The sequence below is a fragment of the Sceloporus undulatus genome, chromosome 8 (genome assembly GCF_019175285.1).
Source record: "Sceloporus undulatus isolate JIND9_A2432 ecotype Alabama chromosome 8, SceUnd_v1.1, whole genome shotgun sequence".
Taxonomy (NCBI): domain Eukaryota; kingdom Metazoa; phylum Chordata; class Lepidosauria; order Squamata; family Phrynosomatidae; genus Sceloporus; species Sceloporus undulatus.
Genome location: NC_056529.1, coordinates 7,652,463 through 7,669,498, shown reverse-complemented (window position 1 = coordinate 7,669,498; position 17,036 = coordinate 7,652,463).

The following is a 17,036-nucleotide window of genomic DNA, read 5'->3' as shown; positions in this document are numbered from 1 at the left end:
AGGAAGGAAGGAAGGAAGGAAGGAAGGAAGGAAGGAAGGAAGGAAGGAAGGAAAAGATTAATCATGGAGAAAGTCTATAGGGGCAACATCTACATTTCCATAGATAATGACAATATGTAGTCATATCCCTTATTCTTTAGGTATTCTATAGAGTTAGGAAGAGGTATGTCAACAAAGTGAAGAATATATTAGCATAGAAAAACACTTGGCTTCTTGTCCCTCTGGGGAAGTAACAATTAATTGTTGACAAACAAATGTTTATACTGATTATGCATTGCATGGTTATAATATCTTCATCTTCTAGTGCATCCTAGAGACAAAAAGAAAAGAGGGAAGGAACCCTGTGGAGCACAGCAGGAATCACAGCAGCAAATCCTGCATCTATGCAGCAGTTATAGAGTAGCAGTTTTTACTGCAGATGCCATATGCATCCAACACGCATCAATAATATCTGTAATAAGAGAGAAGGGCAAGGGAGAATTAACTTGTTTTCATAAACCTCTAGATACTAAGATGGTTACTTTTGTAAGGATTATTGTTGAGGAAGACATTACATTGTCGTGGCTAGTAGAGAATGGGGTGTATTCAACACCTATGGAAAATCACTAATGCAGTAACTACATTTAAAAGAACATTTTCTTTATCTATTTACTGAGCACCTGATGAGAAACATTTTTATATCTTTCTTTGTAATAAACCTTTGGACAGGAGAGGAGAATAACTAATAACTATAAACAGTGAGTATTGGGAGAGTATAATCTGCATATATATTAGCATTCAGGTTTTTTCTTCTGTATTTTTCTTAATAATGAAATTTTGTATGGGAAGTGAGAATAAATAATAAGTAGAAACAAGTGCGTATAGTGAGAGTATAATCTCTCTCTATATATATATATATTAGCATTCAGTTCAGATTAAATTTTGGAAATATAGGCTCAATACAAATGGGCAAAAAGCAGTGTCCTGGCGCCAATTCTAAGGTTTGGGAGCATGCAGTGTCGGCGCTGGAGTCATGACATCCTTCCATCCATACAGAGGCTGCCATGATGATGTCACAGCATCATGTTTGCATCATCGACATGTGACAGTGCGCCAATGCCGCATTCGTCGCATCAGCTGCACGCAGCTAAAATAACCTTATTTTCCTGGGTTCTTTTTGGTGTGGAGGGACGCCACACGGTTTGGCTGTTGCGGCGTCTCTTGGGAGCAAAGCCGGGCAGCTCCAGCCCGCCATTTTGGGGCGGTCTGTGGAGCCCCATTGATATGTTTCTGGCTTCATTTAACTGCTCTTTCCCTTTTCTCAGAACTAAGTGTGTGAAGGAAGAAGGTCTTGTTCATTGTAGTTTTCTTTCTGCTGGAGTGCTAGTAACACTCATGATAAAGAATTAATGTTTCAACATGCAACGTCAGACTTAATTCTTCACAGCTGTAGAATGAATGAGGTAGAAGGGTTGACAAGGGTCATCTAGTCTAACCCACATGCTGGAATCTACAGGTAAACCACCGTGAGAGATGGGCATCCAACCTCTTATTAAAAATTTCACCTGAAGGAGAATCCACTACCTTTCATTGTAGTCTGTTCTATTGTTGAAATGCTATTGCTATCCTAATATTTCAGTGGTTCTTTTCACCTTTGTAATTTGAATCCATTGATCCATGTCCTAGACTCTGGACCAGCAGGACAACAAAATTGCTCCATCTTCTACATGACATCTCTACAGATATAAAGATGGCTATTATATTAGTCTTTCAGAGGAGGAATGTCTTTGCCCACCAACCCCATACAAGGAGCAGGACATTTAACCCAGTATATATCCCAGTGCTTGTTAATGTTAGATATGGAGCATATAGTGTAGGCTCATTTCATGGTAAAAAAATTCCCTGTATGACTGATATCTCTGCATAAATAGGTTTGAAGCTGTCAGCATATCAATGCTCAAAAAAAGATCAAAACCAAAGCCAAACATTTTTCAAGATCTCTCTACAGAGATCTTTTAATATCTGATATTAAATAAATTTAAATTTGAAGTACAAAATTATTATTGTAAAGTAGTTCACCTCCACACCACAGGCTATACAAGAAATGACTTGCCATCAAAGATCAAGAGGTAAGTCTTGTAATTTAGTTTCTCTTTCTGCGTTGTTGTCTTGGAATGATTTTTAAATAGTTTGGGTCAGACCTGGTAGGTACAGATTAGTCAATTTACTTTAGCCAGAGACCTTTGGGCTCATGTATTTGGATTAGCCTGAATACATGAAATATATCGCCTTGCTTTTTATGCAGTCTCTTCAATATTTCTTACATATTGTGCTCTGGGTCCTAAATCACTGTGATGTCAAAAGCTTGGACTAATGCAGAGGCTGTTAAACAGCTGACTTTCTTCGAATCCATTCTACAGGAACATTTCAGATGAAGAACCTTTGCATATCATCCATGATAAAGTTGTTTTTCAAAAACCCTTGAATATTTTTAAGAGAGAAAGCTGAGGATTTTGTTCGGCTCACTTTGTGACAGAACTTTCCAAAACCCGAAGTTCTTATTTTATTAATTTGGATATGGAAGTAAGTGAAATTAACCAATTTACCCACCCAAGCTTTGTAGGCTTATCGTATCTGTGGTGCCAAGTTAGAACTGCCATCTTTCCCTCTGTTTTATTTTTTAACCTGCAAAGGGCATCATCTTTTATAGCTGCATGAGAAGACAACCCTCTCCATACTGGGAACACAACACCTAATGGGACACTACAAGTTTTGAAATTTCATTCAAAACCAGCTGTGATAATAGCCTTTTTGGAACATGTACAGAAAAGTTGAACAGTGAGGAGGACTAGAAACAAACATGAGATACCTCCTCCTGTATGCCACACCTCCCAAATCCTTTATGTGCCACACTCACTGATGCTCAGAATAGCAGGTTGAATCAGGCTCTATGTTCCAGACTTACAAAGAATCAGCCCATATGGCTATCAGTACATTGCCACGTTACAAGTCCTGTTGGTGCCACCAAACATTTTCAGGCATACCTGCCATGCAATTAAGTCACCCAGTATATGAGAGCCATGTGAGCCCCATCTACCAAAATAAAAGCAAGAGGTGACATTATGTGCCGAGCATTCTTTTAATCCCACATTCTGCTAGCTGAGTAATGAGGGCAGGGACAGGGTTAAACCCATTGTTACTGTTCCACTTTGGCAGTGAGTCCAAGTGTTGCCTTCTTCTGGCCTCCAAGGATTGAGAGAGTTGAGTACTAAATCTGATCCAATGCCTCCCATCAGTTCTGCTCTTTGCTTCTTCTTAACTCTACCACACCATTTCTCCAAAGCTTCTTGGAGGAAGGCAGAAACAGAGTTAAGGTCAAGTCCCTTAGAGATGTATTGCTTTTGCCAGTGGACCATGAATGAAGCTTTCCAGTTCACCACCAAGCTTCATCTACCCCATGTCAGCTGGAGTATGTTTCTGGACTGCTCATAGCTGAGCAGGTACCAGAAAAGAAGCCAACCATACTGAACAAAGATCAGCAAGGATAGCATCATTCACAGATTCTTCCTTTGGAAAAGACAAGTGGTGAATGAGTCAATACTCACATTTGGAACCACACTCAGAGGAGACACTCTCAGACTGGGTACTGGAGGCATTTGGAAAGGACCGTCTACTTCTTCTCCAGCTACTCCTTAGCAATTTTCTACTTCTTCCAGCTCAATAACAGAATGTAAATTATCAGCCCAGAAGGGCTTTTGTACCCCCTCAAAAGGAATCCAATAGCCCTACAAAAAACATCCTTCCAATAAGCCATTTAATTGAGGGAAATATGCAACAATGTCATTAAATTATCAGTCCCTATTGGATGGATCTAAGCTCTCCCTTTCATTTCATCCCCAGATGAAGGGGGGGGGGTCATCTGTCTGAAATTTGCAAAACCCGAACAGTTTAACAGAAGATTGATTGCATCTATTTCACTTTGGAAAGAAGACCAGGAAATTCCAAAATCAGTGGTAAAAATTTGGATGAAAGTTTCAGTACCATTGCTAGTGGAAATGATTTGCTTTCTTTGCAACAGATAAAGGTAACCCATAGAAGCAGATTGCTTTAAATTGCTTTTATGTCATTGCTGTCATCTCTGGAATATAAAGAGGCACCTCTGGAGTATCAGAACTGTTTTATAATATAATACTCCCAGCATGGGTGTTATAATTGCAGCCATACATAATAGCTCGATCTAATATAAAATCATGAATTGAAGGATATATTTTTCCTAGTACAATGAATGAACGAAGCGAAAAAAGAAAAACCAACACAAATTGTCTTGTTATATACATTGCAATTGCTTTGTACCTGGCAGGAAAGTTCTCAGACAATGTTATCATGGGACTCTATTATTAAAGCAATCAAATAAGATTTGTAAAGATAATCAAATGGAATGTTTGATGGCTTCCTTGGGGCATTCTTACGCTTTAAAAAATCTCTTACAACTCAATTATTTGATTGCGAACTTTCCTGTAGAGGTGGAGTCAGACATAACATATTTAACATTTTTATAGAAGAGAATATAGTATATTTGATTACAGATTGCATAAGGGGATGAATGCAATAAGCACTTCATGCAACTTCTGGCTATGTAGTTGTCTCTTGTGCTACTCAGTCCTGCCCCTGTACAGTAATACAGTAAGTTCAGAAATACAGTTCAAAGTTAATTAGAAATTGGAATCTCAACAGTCTTTGCAATAAAAACATTCATAAGATTCTTTCCACATGAGTTTCTACATGCTATTTTATCTTACTGACAGTGGATATAACTTTTTTCCAGTACAGTGAGCTACAAGCATCCAAAGAAAGATGCAAAGATGCAAAGCCATGACATATCTCCTGTAGATATTGTAAAGGCCATATGGAATGGACACCTTTGAGGAAGGGAAACAATGGCTCAAAAATTATTTGTATGTGTGTGTGTATTTGGGAGGGGGGAAGCAGTCTAGGACTGTGATGATGAACCTATTGCACGCATGCCAGGGTTGGCATGCACACGTGGCATGCAGAGGGCAAGTAAGAGGAGGAACAGGTCGGTAAAATGAGTACCCAGCTTATTGGGAGCAATTAGCTTAGACAAATTTAACCACTTAGGGAGTGCTTAAGTGCACTGATAAGAGGTATAGAAATGTACTTGCTATTGCTATATCCCTTAGATTTTGTTTTGAATGTTACTCTGTAGGGATTTAGTCACAACATATAACTATCTTGACTTACTCTTTGCTTGTTTCCATAAGAACATGTGTTGGATAATGTTTTCTCTGTGAGATGATCTAAACATTCACAACACAAGATGGGTTACTGTAATCCCAGGTTGTGCCAGTATATATTACCAAGACAGTTCTGTCCAGTAAATTAAGATAGTCTAATCTCTTTCTCTACTTGCTTGCCCAAGATAGATGGAAAGGAGAAAAACTTTACCATGGTTTCTTGTCTTTTTTTCTTTTTCTTTTACTCTTCCTTATGTGTTAGTAGGAAGGCTCAGGGTATAGAAGAGATGTGGACAGGTCCAGCACAGGGACAACAGAAACACTGAGCAGGACTGGTGTGATTTCTGGATAGCCCAGATGCTATATTTGAACATGTTTAACCCATACATCCATATGGAAGCAGGAGACCAAGGAAATTATTACTGCAAAACTCTAGACTAAGACTGAGAGTAAGCCTCACTCTGAGATAGCTACAAGTCTTATGTCATAAGAAAGAAGGAGGCTGATCTAATTATTTCCAGTTTGGGGACACCTCTTTCTTGTGAGCCAGTCAGAGCAATGTGAGGTTCCTGGAAATACAGCAGGAGTAGGACGTTCAAGGTGTAAGTAGTCGGGAATTAATTTCCAAGAGGAATGTGTTGGGTAGTGGTAGGTTTGGAGGGGGGTTGTTTTGTTCTTTACTTTCTTTTAGCAGGACTGGGAGAAAATATTTTTCTTAATTTTGACTTATACCGCCCTATATGGCTTGGATCCAGGCTATTTAAAGGAGCATATCTCCCTGTATAAGCCCACGAGAGTATTGTGATCATCAAGAGCGACCCCTCTCACTGTCCCACCACTTTATCAGGCTCATTTGGTGGGAATATCTAAAGTTGGATCCAGCTGTGTGTGTATGTGAAACAAAGATCAGCAGCAGCATTCCCAGTCCCTTGATGGAATGGCAAATGTAAAAGATCTTTTGCAAGTAGCTCAGGAGAGTTAATTGAGATCTTTGAAATATTGTTGGATTGCAACTGCCATCAACCCTAATTTGCATTACAGTCCAAGAATATTTAAAAGGCCACAGGTGCCCACACAAATTGAATGAGGACTCTGTCCTCATGCAGATCACTCCTGCATTCCCATTTTCACACAGTATATATACACCCAACTTTTTCCAGGCAAAGCATTCTCTGAAGATGCCAGCCACAGATGCTGGCGAAACATCAGGAATAAACTTTTCTGGAACATGACCACATTGCCCGAAAAACCCACAGAAAACTATGGATGCCGGCCATGAAAGCCTTCGATTTTACATATGACTTTGTCAGTGCTAGACTAATCCCAACATGAGCGGAGGACTTGTTAAGCTAAGAGCAGCTCTAGACGAAACTGCATTAAAGACCTGAGTGGGTTAACTGCCTTTGCAATAGCAGGTTTACCAGGTATTTCTGTTGCCAACCCTTGCACTAGTGAAAGGCAATCTTAGAGCCAACCACTGGATTTGCTGCCTTCACTGATTCAAATGCATTGGCAAACTGCTAAACAGATTTATGAAAGAGAATGATAGTTTCCCCTTAGAAACTTTTTTTTCATTAGCATAAATGAAGGCAATAATTTGTTACATGTTTTTCTGTTGTTTATAAAATTTTGCTGGATTAAGTAGTTTGACATTCATACACTGAGGAATTGCCGCAATGTTTTGAAAATACATTTGTTCCCTTTTTGTTTTCTTCTGGATATTAAAAGTATATATTACACACAAAAAATCAATTTGGAGGCACATTTTATTTCCTTGATGCAATCTTTCTTGCAAAACTGGAGAATGATATTTTGCATAAAACCATTTTTGGCACTTAGCTGAGTACTTTGTGAGTGTGTCTTTTACAGTGATCTGAAACCTAAGGAGGAAGGGCTAATTTACAGTAAGTGCCACACACTGAAAAATAACCAGTCTGTAATGGCTTCCATAAAACCTGCCATGTTTTAGATTGCATTTTAAGTCTATATTACTCTAATTTGTTTGCAGTGAACCATGGATTTGGATTTTTCATGTCAAAATCGTAACATGCTTGAAGCAGAAAAGTTAGATGAAAGGTCAAAGAGAGCTTTCTTTTCTGTGATCGAAGGGAAAAAAATAAACTGATTGAGAGTGTCACAACCAATAAGTAAAGTGTACAAACTATTACTCAGGTTTAATACTGAGGATGAATAGTTAAAGGAGAATATGATCAACTGGGCAAAAAATGTAGGTCATGATATTGGATAAATGGAAAGAGATTTGGATAAAGTGTTTTACATGTGCAAATAATCTTAAAGACAATCCGTATAAAATTATGTTGCGGTGGTATATTGCTCTGTACAGATTAGACAAAATATATAAGAATACCAGGAACATGTGCTGGAAATGTGGAAACATATTTGTTCAGGGTTTTTTTCCCCACATGTAAGAGAGTAAAACAGTATTGGTTCAAAGTAAGAAAATGGATATGAAAGATTACTGGAATAGAAGTGATAAAGTGACAAAGAGGACAAAGTGATAAAAAAGTACAGCAATTTAATCATCTATCTATCTATCTGTCTATGGTAATAGCTTCCAGAGAGGTGCCAGCAAGATATTGGAGAATCAATAAATTACTAGATTATTGGGAATGAGCGAGGAAATGGATGGAAATTGCAAAAATGGAAAAAATTTTTTAACCAACTTGATTAAATATAGAATTTCTTTAAAATATCTGGAGACCCTTTACTGAATAAATGAATAGAAATCAATGAGATGTCACTATTCTGAGAATTGGCAGATAAGGCATGTACTTTATCATTTAGATTTAGAAACTAATCTTTATCCACAAAGTTAAGGGTATATAACAGTGGAGGAAGTGGGGAAAGTGAAGCTATAATAATAAAAATAGTAAAAGAGGTATTAACAAATAGTTTACAACAATATATTCTGAGAAAAGTGACAAGTCAGTAATTTAATATAGAAAGTCAGTAATTTAATATAAAGTCAGTAATTTAATATAAACATTCAGTAATTTAATATAAAAAGATAAAGAACTGGGGGGGGCAAAATGTGTAGTGTGGGTGTATGAAAGTCACTGTTATAAAGGGATGGGAAGGTGAGAGGCAGGCGTTGTACTGGACATATTGTATGTTCATTAGATGTGTGTAAAGATGTATTAATGTTAATATTAATGCACTGAGGAATATATATTCATAAAATAAACTAAGCTTTTGGCTAGGACAGGGATTATAACTTCTGTTTTCTTAGCCTAATTATGAATATTACATGTGAATTTTGCTCCATTGCTAAGTAAGTCTGTTTTATCAGATGCCATTGCTTGTCGTTGATTCTTATGACACAAGATTTCCCCTGTTCTATTACTGGTAAATGAGGCATCTGAAATCTGTATATTGAGCTGCAAAGTTTGCATCTGCTCTGGCAGTAAATATCAACACGAAACCCAAGCGTTCTATTAGAGCACTAGTTTACAGAACACCTATTGGCAATAAATTTTACTTGTTTATGCTTATGCTGTATTGCACACGGTGTTGCGTACACTGTAGAGAAAAATGAGAAGGTAATCATCAACATTTTTATTTTGGATCTGTATACATGGCTGTAAGAATGGCTTTTGGAATTGCTTAATAGGTTTGCTTTTCTGTCGGTGATGCAGTGAATAAAAGGAACAGTTTGTTGAGCAGTTGTACCCAAAAAGCTCTGCTGACATGAATGCGCAGCACTGCTATGCTTTGTTCGCCTCCTGTCCAGATGTGCTTTCTTTCTCTGAAATTGATTCTGCTTTTTATATGATGTTCTCAGCATACAAATTAAATAATTAAATAGATGAGCCTTGCCATTCCATGTCTCTTCATTCTGTCCTAACAGTAGCCTCTTGCCCTGAGTACAGATTCTGCATCAGAACGGTCAACAAAATCTACCAAATTTACACATGATCAGTTCACACAGACAACATTTTCTGTGCAGCAAGCAGCATTTCTGCAGAAGACATAGGATTTCTGCATGCGGTTTCCTGCACAGAAAGTGCTGCTTTCTGTCCAAAACAACTACATGCAGATTTTGTACAAGTCTCAAATTGCAGATTAATCTGCAAAGTTGTATGCTTTTTCAAGACTTTCTCACAGCAGAAGAAAAATTGGTTAAAATTACTTGTTGCTTTCTCCAAGTAGAAACACAGTGCAGCGTTACATACTTATCCAGGGACTCTATTGCTGTTGCTAGTTTTGGAGTTAAAGGGAGGGTAGTAAGCACTGAGAGATAACAAGCCCATCTATTTCTTGAATGATTTGTCTTCTCTATGAGATGAGAAATGGAACAATATCACTTTTTTAAATGGGATTATAGAATTATCTTCTTGCAGTGTCCATGAGTTATATACATTATTTACTGCAGAAAAGAATTAATTGCAATTACAGTTGTCCCTCCATATTTGCTAGGGTTAGGGGAACAAGACCCCCATGAATATGGAAAAACCGCAAATAACAAAAACACTGTTTTTACCTGAGAGGACACCTTTCTAGAAATCTCTAGGTCCTCCAGTGCATAAAGTTGACCACAGAGTTGCACTAGAGAGAACATATTAATGAAATTCGTGAATAATCAAATCCGCAAATATCAAATATGGAGGGATGACTGTAATTAATTAGAAGATTTCAAGCTCTAGATTTCATCTAATACACACACACACAAAATTATCCTACTTCTTCCATATATGTCTTTTGATTGGCTGGAGAATTCTTTTTTACTTCAGTGGTGGATAGCCCTTCAAGACTGACTTTTGGTGAGACATCAAATTATGAAATCATTTGCCAGGGAGATTCTTATTTGGGTGTATGTGTGGAACGGAAATAACCCTTGAGTGTCTGTGGAAACTCTATATAGTTATTATAAAGACTATTATCATCATATACACATAATTACAGCTTTCATAATAACATAGCGGTGCATTTTAATATGCATCCAAATGATAAAATTGTCCAGCTTTGGGATGTGAAAAAATGATGGGTTGCTTTCTTGGCAGTGCTGAACGACAACCAAAATACATGTCTGAGTTGCTATGAAGAACAGCAAGCATGTTTTTTCTAAGGCAATGGATGGAACAGAACAAATTTCCCAGGTCTGGAAGTTCTGCTTATGTAAACATTATTGGAAGCTTCTACAATACTGATGATACAGCTGCACCTATGCCTTACACCAGCCAGATATTTATTCATAGTGATGGAGCAGAATCCATTCCTGATGTGAATTTGATGTTGACATGATATGAACTGTTTCCGTGTCTATGCAGTCTATCCAGACATGATACATACATATTTTATCATACACTTTCACAACAAAGAGATCAGTGTTTCCATTTTCTACACTCTTCTCTGTTCCAATTTCACTTCTCTTTGGTTATAGTCCTGTTAAATTTAATTTGAATTTTTAATGTTTTTAATTTTACTGTTTTTAATGCTGTGAAACTGCTCTGAGCCCAAGTCCTGGGGAAAGAGTGGGATATAAATAAATATAAATATAAATATAATAATGTTACACTTATTTGTGAACTCATTATAAATGCTACAAGACTCTAGAGTGGCTTCCTTCTACGTAGTTATAGATACAACTGCATTTAAAAGAGACGTATACAAAAATTGTTCCTGCTAATTTGTTTTACTTCAACAGTATAGATGCACCTTCACCCTTGATTCAACTAAAATGGTCTCATCATAAAAAAGGGAGTAGAATCAACATAATTTTTATATTCTATTTTAAATAATAATAATAATAATAATAATAATAATAATAATAATGCAGCTTTTCCTTTGAACTATATATATATATATATATATATATATATATATATATATATATATCCATGCATTAACAGTTTATAACATCACTAAAATTAGACCTTTGCTGGGATGCATCTTAGCTCAGATACCAAAAGAATTTGCAGTTTGACAATGAGGACAAAGCCATGAATTTTTAGTGTGAGATCTGTGCATAGTTCTCATGCAATGAGTCACAAGACTGCCAGTCTTGCAATGCTTCTTGAGATTTCATCAGGACTATATATAAGCCTGCTGACTTTCTGGATAGCAATTCTTGACCAGACCTTTAGCACATTCTGCTCTCCTTCCATTTGGATCTTTTTGCTTCTCATGCAATTCTTCAGACTTAGGCTGGTCGCTTTTGGGGAATGGGAAGGCTCCCCCCCCCAAGTTATTAAAGCATGTTTTTTTCATCTTTCATGGGGTTTCAGCCACTTTATATAGCTTTTCCCCTGGGTTACGCCCATTGGATAGTTAAGATGGTCCATGTGGTTACCTCTTTCTGAATATGTAGCTGCTATGTCATAACCAGCAGATATGAAAAATTAGGGTAATACTGGATTCTCTTCTATTTGAAAAGAAGGAAATGCTGGGGTCTGAGACTAGAACCCAGAGCAATGGATGCAAGCTACAGGAAAAGAGATTCCATCTCAACATTAGGAGGAATCTCCTGACAGTAAGGGCTGTTCAACAGTGGAACACTCTCCTTCCTCAGAGTGTAGTGGAGTCTCCCTCCTTGGAGGTCTTTAAGCAGAGGCTGGATGGCCATCTGTTGGGGATGGTTTGATTTAGATTTCCTGCATGGCAGGGGATTGGACTGGATGGCCCTTGTGGTCTCTTCCAACTATGATTCTATGGTCCCATACAGACAGGCCAAAATACAGCTGCTTTGGATCACTTTGGAAGTATGCTGTTTAAATGGTGCATGCATCCTAAGAGGCCAGAAGCTGCACCAAAGCTGTGCTCCAGTCTTTAGGACTGGGGCGTGGTTTTGGCATGGCTTCTGGCCTCTTAGGACACATGCATCATTTAAACAGCATACCTCCAAAGTGTCCAGAAGCAGCTTTATTTTGGCCTGTCTGTACAGGCCCTATGATTTTATGCCTCAGCACAGCTTCAGGGAGGGTGCTAACCTGGGTACCTGCAAAATTGGTTCACCTCTTAATGGGCCATGTGGTTCACCCCCACAGATTAGCAAATTCTGCCAACTGTTCTCAGATGTTTACCAGTCTCCAGTAGCTTCCACCTGCATGAGCAGATACAGGTCTAGAATCCACAGACCTCTGTGTCCTCCCCCCCTTTCCCACTATTGGTTGCCAAGTTTGCCAGGATGTATCAGTAATTCATCTGTCCATAACCTGCAATTTGGTGTCTAGCTTCTCTATCTTAGTGCAAAAAACGTTCCGATATCAAATAATTCTGAACTCTAACAACTTAAGAAGAAAACTTCTGCAGGCATGTTTACATATGATAATTACCCCTGTTCAATGCAGGTAATTTAGAGAGGTAGTTTGCATTCAGTTTCTAAGTTGGAGAGTTAGAGAGTGGAAAATGTTGGCTTCATTATAATTAAAAGCCAAGTGACACTTTAGTACACAAATTAATGCCCTCGTTATTTTCCAGACTCGCCTTCCAGTTTCTGGGGGAGAAAAGAACTTTTAAAACAAAACTTGTAGCCAGTTTTAAATGAGATCTTAGTGCCCATGAAGTGCAATTGAAATTCATCCAATTAAGGTAGTGATTGCTTTGCATCAGTCTAATTGACTTTTCAAACTGGATGGGAGAAATTGTTGTGAAGAGAAGACTAAAATGAACATGACACAACTTAACTTAGACATCTCCTCTTGCCTTTGATCTGTAGCAAATAAGCCACTAACATGGAGAATAAGGGCAATCAGCTGGCTTTGATAGTCTTTTAAACTCACATTGAACATCAGAATTGGACATCTGAACTGAACAAGCATGGTGAAACCATTATGGAAATGCGCAGAAGGTTTTGTTTTCAGGCTGAACAAAATGCAATTACTTCACAGGCTCATATCATTTAATGTTCCAAACATACATTTCCATTATATTTCTAGACATTAAGTTATGTCACGGTAGTTGTGCATTCAGAGGGTTGAAAAAACCCTCTGAAAATGTGTGTTTAACATTTAATTTTCCTTTTAATTGCTTGGATCCTCTAAAAGGGGAAGATGGAAATGTTTGGCCAGATTTGCATTTTCCATCTTACCAAAACAACATCTTTTGCATGTGACATGGACCCCCCTAATTATATTCACTTAGGCCTAATTCCTGCTACCTTTTAAACCGAATCACAATTCGGTTTGAACCGGTTCACATGACCCTGGTTCCAACTTAAATAGAATTGCTGAAGTGATTCGGTGAGGGGGGCCATGCGTCCGACCTATTTCACCCACGTCTTTTTGATGCTGATGTTTTCCGTGTCTTTTTGGATAAACCGATTCTGCTCAAGTGTGAACCAGATGTGGATAAGAATCGGTTTAAATTTGCCATTCAGCCAGCTGGAGCATGTGCATTTTGAACCGATTCATTCATGAATGTAAACCACAAGTGGGTTATTTTACAGGGAAAAATGCAACTGGGGTAAATGTAGTGGGAACCATGCTCTGCTGTCAAATCCATTCATTGATTTGGATCGCAAACCTTTTTTTTTCCTAAGTAGGAATGAGTCCTTAGAATGGTACAAATAGAGCACTGTGCCTTTAACAAAAGAGGCAGTGTGATGTAGTGGTTTAAGTGCTGGATTGCAACTCTGGAGCTCAGTTTTCATGCAGGCAAATATAGGGAGGGGTTATTTTTGCCTCTATAAAAAATTTACCTTTCATAGGAATTGGTATTATATTTTCTTTCAAGGCCACACTTTCATTTTACCTGCCTTGGTTTCAGTCTTACACCATGATATGATGGGGAAATTATTATTGTGCACATAATATATGGGTGGGCCAAATGCAGGGATTTATAATGTTATATTTCTCTTTGTCATATGCTACTTTTAGGGTGCCCTTACATTACTGACTTCAGCTTGATAGCTTGTCCTTGCATCTTATGGTGAAACAAACAGGGATGAATTTCGTCTTTGCCCCAAGTAATCTTGCAAAAGCTTTTGTGGCATTATTTGCAAATATTTATGGAAATATGCATTGCAGGAAGACGTACTACTGTATGTGCCAGTTATTTATAGATATTATGCGGTGTCATACAGGTTATTGTGAGGCACTTAAAATATTAAGTACATTGCTGGAGGATGCATAAACAAAATTAAACCAGAAGCACCAAATGAATTACATAGCAGAGAGCTAAAAAGAGGAGGGGAAGAATGTATGTGTTATAACTCTTAATGCCATAGACTCTGCATGGTTAAGGGCTCTAAGTTAATTAACTGCAAGTGTGAATAGCTGTGAAAGGACTACAAACTATCACATTTTTAAAGTTTGTGTAAAATCTATGGAGAAGGCTGTGCCAAGAAGTCCAGGAGAACAAAGCGTTGAAGTCATAACATATTGCCAAATTACCTGACTCTTATACAGTCCATGTCTCATAAAGAGTTGGATTTAGACCCAAGTTGAATTCAGAGGCCTCAGAATCAGACACAGGCAAATCGGTCTGTTGTATGAATTGTCAAAACAGGGCCTGGCTCACATCTTGTGTTTTTTATCCATCCCTGCTGAAAAGGCCATGTAGTTTTCAACAATTTTAAAGAAGAAACTGACAGTAGTGAAGCTGACAATATTCATCGGAGCAGACTCTATCCCCTATTCATAGTTATTTGATAGAAAAGAAATAAAATATCCAAATATGCATAAAGACATTGGTGCTTAAATATAAAATTAGTGATGTATAGTGTATTTTATAATTAAGAAATATTGGAAGTGAGATGTAGACGACACAGTAATTTTCACTAGCTTTCAGGGATGATGAGGGAATAACGTCTTCTTCCACTTTTGCACAATTGTAGTAGTTCTTATATATGTCAGAAACAAACAAGCAATAAAAAAATTAGCGGAAACCAAATTCACACTGTTCCAGTAAATTCAAAGGTAAATCACATTTCTCCTCCTCTATCCTAAGGGGAGATGGGGGCAAGGAAAGATCAGAAGTACCCCAATAAAAAGGAAATGGCATTGTTTCCAGCACAGGATTTTCACCAGCTTTGTAAGGGAAATAAAAGGGATTTCAGAGTCTTTTCTTTCACTTTTCTCACCCCCTCCCTATTTCTAAAATAGATCACCCAAGGGAACAATTACTAAGTGACACTATTATTGACATGCAATGTTTCACCTTGACTGGATAAAAGAGAATTTCTGATGTCAAAAAAGCGGTTTTCAGATGTGCTTTACAGCTTTATCTATCCCCCTCACATAAATTTTACAGATGAGCAACTGTCAGAAATTTGCCACCTGGGACAGAGCTGTGAAGAATGATGTTCGACTGAACACTAAATTCTTAATAATTGAATATTTGGGAACGCACCGCTATTTGGCTTTGTTGATTGCTGAGGTTAAAGCCATTTAACTTAGGTTATGACCTTTCTTTCAGATTTCCTCATACTTCATTTCCCTGGTGCCTTTGTTGAATATAAATACTATTACTTTTTGAAAAGCAAAACATGAGGCAGGTCTGCCAGGTAACTGAAGCATGCCCTTTCTGAATTCCAAGTTTCAAAACCCAGAAAGCATTCAATCCTGTCCTCAGGAAGATGTTGATGCCTTGCCTATGCATTCTTTCTCTGCTGAAAGATGGCTCAAGACTTTCTGACTCTTGGGCCAAAGGATAAAAATTAACCTTATTGGACTGCCAATTGATGGGATGTGCCTATCATATGCATATGCCAGGGTTTAAAGACAGAAGCACCCTCAGCTCCCCATCCCTATCCCTGGTCTTAGGGGTTATTCAGATGCTGGTTTTGTTAGTGCGAATAATCTCATTCATGTGAAGTCAAAGGCTTTCATGGGCCCACAGCCATAGATTTTTGTGGTGTTATCAGGCTATATAGTCTTGGTCTTGAAGAATTTTCCTGATGTTTTGTCTGCATCTGTGGCTGGCACCTTCAGAGGTTGGTGGCATGGAAGCAAGTGGGATATATATATATATACTGTGTGACCCTGGGTTGGGAGGAAGTGATTTACATGTTAAATCTGTTGTTGAATGGCAAGGCCTCGGGGTGGGAGGATATGTAGGAGGATATGTATGTCTATTCAATTAGCAATCCGTTGTCTGCGAGGAAACCCCCTGACCCTGGAGTATCTTCCTTTGCATGTATTGAGTCTTGATTTTAATGTCTTTCTGGACTGGTAGCCCAACTTTGTTTCAAGGTTTCTTCTTTCCTGTTCAGGTTATCCAGGTGCTTGTGGATTTCAATGGCCTCCCTGTGTATTCTGACCTGATAGCTGTTGGCATGGTACAGAATTTCAGTGTTTTCATATAGCATTTTATGCCCAAGTTGGTATATAACGTATTCTGCTACTGCTGATTTTTCTGCCTCACCCACTCTGCAGAATGTCTTGTGTTCCTTGATTCGTGTTTGGACACTGCATTTGGTGGTCCTGATGTAGACTTGTCTACAGCTCATTTATGCATTCTGGTTTTGTTATTCACTTTTTTGTTTTACTGGAACCCCATCTCTGCACATCTCTGGAAGTTCTGTTGGTCACACAACTTCCATCACTTTGCAACCTACATCTTGTCTTTCCTTTCAACAATCCTGTGAGGATAACCCTCAATGTACATGTAGGAAAACTGGACCAGAAATAAAGAGAGAGATGCAAAAGGCCGCCCGAGTTTATCTGTATGACAACAATGGAACTATTCCATCAAGAAAGGGCAAGAAGATAAAATGTGGGCATATTTTACATGCTGTATCTTTGTGCTCACCTTATTTACAAAATTTCATCTATGATGTGACAAAAAGATACAGTCAAATAAGTTATCTTGAGGCTATTTGGCTGAGCAAGGAAGTTGGCTGGT